Below are 4,586 nucleotides of genomic sequence, written 5' to 3'. Positions count from 1 at the left end.
CTTAACCACTCGGCGACCGGGCCAGCCCCTTACCTACCCTTTCCAAGCTTCAGTTTGTTCATCTGAAAAATGGGAATAATAATGATACTTCTCAAAAGTGTTGTAAGAATTAAAGGAAATTAATGTACGTAAAGTATGTAGAAGTACAGTAACTATACCTGGCACCTGGTAAGTTCAGAAAATGTTAGCTATTATTATTGCTATTGTTGTTACTATTATATTATTATTCTACAAGTCAAGGCTGCATCCACATATAGGCACCTTCTTTTGAAGGAGAGAATTGACAGGATTTGCTGAAGAATTAGATATGGTCAAGGGATGAGGAAAACAAAGGCCCAAAGATGACTTTCAGGATTCTGACTGTGAGTTACAGAATATTGTTAGAAGGAAGTTTAGAGGCCTTAGGTCTAATTTTATCAAACACTTGTAGGGTTATTTGAAGGCTCATATGATATTTGGCTTTTTAAATTTCCAATTTCATAGGAATTGTATAAAAAAACACGATAATAAAATCTACCTGCTTTTCTCAAAGGATTCTTGTGAAAATCTATTCAGAAGATGTAGTTATAAAAAAAAATGCAAATACAACTGTAAAGATGGACCATAAGTGTTTGTTTTATGAGACAGAAATGTGTGAATTTAATTTCAAGCCAGTTGCTTAAAATTGGAGCTGGTAGAGATGATGGAATTAAAAAATTAGAGAAGCCAAGTCAACAAGTAGAAAACAGTATTCTTAGCACAAATAGTGAATCATTTGAGTCAATCCAGAAAAATATGGAGGGGAAATAACATCTTTAAAGGGAAACTTGAAATGGGGACAGTGGCATAATGGAGAGACTTACTATGTGTTGTAGGTTAACTGTGTTCACTGTTCTGTTATTCACCACTTAATTTAATCTTAACAAAACCTCTGTAATCCAGACATTATTCTATTTTAAATGTGAATGAACTGAGATTTATAGAAGCTAAGTAAATTGCTCAAGGTCGAGGTTAACAAGTGACAAAGCCATGATTTCAATTCAAGTTTTCCAAGTCCCAAATTCAATTGCTTACACCAGGGATTGGCAAACGTTTTCTGTCATGGGACTGAAAATAAAAAGTTTAGGCTTTGTGGGCCACATAGTCTCTTTCTCAACTACTCAATTCTGCTGTTGTAGCTGGAAAGCAGCCAGCCATGGAAGATTCATCAATGAGTGGGTGTGGCTGTATGGCAATAAAACTTTATTTGTGAAAATAAGTTATTTTGATTTGGCTGCTGACCACTGGCTTAAAATAAGGAAAAGAGACAGCTTAACAGTTGCTACAGAAAAAGGCAACATCAAGACACACACAACTTCATTTAAAAACAATCCGCTAAGGAAATAACCTCAGATGCAAGTTAAGGAATTCTCATGTTTCTTAGAACCTGTGATTGTTATGTCACAGCCTAGCATACATTTGTTGTTCATGACAAAGCAGAATGGAAAGACACTAATTAACATTCTAAAATAATCCAGAAATATCATCCCACCCAACAGTTCCAAATTTGTCTTTCTCCCAACCTTTTCCTGGAGCTACTGACTAGGAAACCAAACAGTATCAATTTGACTTTTTCCTTTGTATTCCTTTTATCTATTCTCTGAGAGGTAGAACTAGCCATAGGCAGCATGAAAAAGAGAGCAGACAAAGGAGAGATGGTCACAGATTTGGAAGCATATTTGGACGAAATCACTTCTCAGGCTTCTAGATTGGTGGTCTGTCTAATTATAATCCCAGATAATCAGAAGATTCATATAGCAAGTGAGATGCTATATGAATTACAACAAACTTAGTGGTTTAAACACTCGCTTATTATCTCACAGTTCTGTGGGTCAGGAGTCCTGGCATAACGTGGCTCAACTGGGTCCTCTGCCTCACAGAAGTACAGGCACCGCATGAGCATGGCTGAAGCTAAAATCAAGGTGTGTCGGCTGGACTAGGTTCTTATCTAGAGACTCTGGGGAAGATTCCACTTCCACATTTATTCAAGTTGTTAGCAAAAGTTAGCTTCTTGCCGTTTTAGGACCAACGCTACCTTTTCCTTAACATGCGCCCCCCTTCATCTTCAGGCCAACAATGACATGTGGAATCCTACTTCTGATTCAAATCTCTGACTTCATCTTCTGCTCTGCTTTTAAGGGCTCGTGTGGTTAGATTAGGTCCATTTGACTAATCCAGGATAATCTCTGTACTTCAAAGTCATGTGATTAACAAACTTGTTACATCTGTGAATTCTTTTCTGCCATAAAATGTAACATATTCACATGAGTAACACTAGTGGGAAAAGGACATAGAGGCTACTTCATTCTCGGTAAATTAGAATTTGGTATTTTGACTTCTTCCCAGGGAAAAACGAAGCTGGAGAAAAAATATTGGGCTTCTAGTTTAATTCATCAACTGCTGTTTTTCAATGTCCATGCTGAAGACTGAATTTCCTTCCAAAAAAAATTTTACATATGGATTAAAGAGAGTAGATGTGGATGAAAGAGAGAGATGAGTTCCTTGCCTAATAAACTTTGTCAACTAGTAGGAGAGCTAAACAAGCTAATAGGTAATAGCAATAGACATGACAAGTCAACAAAGGAGCAAAGGAGCACAGGAGTGAGAGGGAATGCATATCCCAGTCTCAGAGTGTCAAGCTACACACTCTAGAAGAGATGTCATCTAATTCATGAAATAAAGAATGAGTAAAAGTTAGTCAGCTCTCCCAGCATTTGTCACTATATCTCACTGTATTTTTATTTTATTTCTTAATTTTCATTTAGATTGACAAAGAACTCAAAGAAATGGAAAATCAAACTGTGGTCACTGCATTCATCTTCCTAGGATTTTCCAACCATCTTGAATTACAAGGGCTGGTAATCTCCCTGGTCTTCTGGATCATTTATCTGATAACTCTCCTGGGAAATGCTTTCATATTAACAGTGATCAGAGTCAATCCTGCCCTCCACACTCCAATATATTATTTTCTCCACAACTTCAGTTTCTTGGACATCTGCTACTCATCCACCACTATTCTGGTCATGCTGGTAAAGTTCTTCCAGGAGAAGAAGACTATCTCATATGAGAGACCCATTTCTCAGATCTTCTTTGTCGCTTGTCTTTGTGACTTGTGCTAGCACTGAGGGTGTCTTGTTGTCTACTGTCACTTATGACTGCTATGTAGCCATTTGCCACCTTCTTCAATACCTGCCCCTTGTGAGTCTTATGGTCTGTGTGTATTTGTTGACTGGAACTTGGCTGTGTGGGCTAGAGAATTCTGTGGCACACACAGTGCTGGCAGCCACACTCACTTTATGTGGGCAAAACCAAATCAGGCACTTTCTCTGTGACATCCCATTCTTCCTGGAGCTCTCCTGCTCAGATACGTTTCTCAAACAGTCTGTGCTCCATGTGGCCAGTGCTGCCATTGGCCTGAGCCCCTGTCTGTTTACTGTAGTGTCCTACACACTCAACATCTCTGCCATTCTTAGGATTCCCTCTGCTCAGGACAGGAGCAAGGCCTTCTCTTCCTGTGCAACCCACCTCTCCATGGTAGTTGTCTTCTTTGGAATGACAAACTTCAACTATGACAGATCCAGAGAAGGCTACAACCTGGATGTGGACATCCTGGTCTCTGTGCTCTTCTGTGTTGTGATCTCCCATGTTTAACTACATAATCTACAGCCTGAGAAACAAGGAAACCCAGGGTGCCCTGAGGAACCTGGCTGGAGAAGGTGGACTGTCTAGAAATATCAGTGAATAGATCAATATTTTCCATTCTGGAGAATTTTTTTTCTTTCTCTCTCTCTTTTTTTTTAACAGTTGATCACATTTATTTGTATGATAACTCTTTAGTTACTTTATTAAAATACCACTTTTGCTAATTCTTTTTAAACGATTTTAAGTAAATTTTATGTATTTAAAGTGTACACCTGATAATTTGATATACATAGTGAAATGGCTACTGTAGTCAAGCTAATTAACATATCATCTCCTCATATAGTTACCAATTTCTTTGTGATAAGAGCACTTGAAATCTACTCTCTTAGCATATTTCCAGTATTTGGTACTGTATTATTAACTGTAGTCATCATACTGTACATTAGGTCTCCATACATTCATCCTACATAACGGCAACTTTATACCCTTTGACCAACATCTCCCATTTTCCCCACTCTCTCTCAGCTCCCAGTAACCACCATTCTACCATTTGCTTCTATGAATTCAACTTTTTTAGATTCCACATATAAGTGAGATCATGCAGTATTTATCTTTCTATGCCTGTTTTATTTTATTTATGATAATGTCCTCCAGATTCATCCGTGTTGTCACAAATGACAAAATTTCCTTCTTTTTGTGAGACTGAAAATATTCCATTGTACATATATATATGACATTTTCTTTATCTTTTCATTTATTAATGGCCACTTAGGTTGATTCCATATTTTGGCTATTGTGAATAATGTTGCAACAACATAGGCATGCAGATATCTCTCCAAGACTGTTTTCATTTCCTTGGGATATAGACCCAGAAGTGGGATTGCTAGATCATATAATAGTTCTATTTTTACTTTTTTCAGGAACCT

General features: G+C 37.6%; 1 pseudogene; it reads left to right on the top strand.

The window, feature by feature from the left end:
• The first annotated feature begins 2,804 nt into the window (after positions 1-2,804).
• LOC124250192 (olfactory receptor 1052-like) lies at positions 2,805-3,763 on the top strand (annotated as a pseudogene).
• The last annotated feature ends 823 nt before the right edge of the window (positions 3,764-4,586 follow it).

This window comes from Equus quagga, chromosome 13 (genome assembly GCF_021613505.1).
Source record: "Equus quagga isolate Etosha38 chromosome 13, UCLA_HA_Equagga_1.0, whole genome shotgun sequence".
Classification (NCBI taxonomy): Eukaryota; Metazoa; Chordata; class Mammalia; order Perissodactyla; family Equidae; genus Equus; species Equus quagga.
The sequence above is the reverse complement of the archived record's forward strand: the minus strand, read 5'-3'. Positions and strand labels throughout refer to the sequence as shown.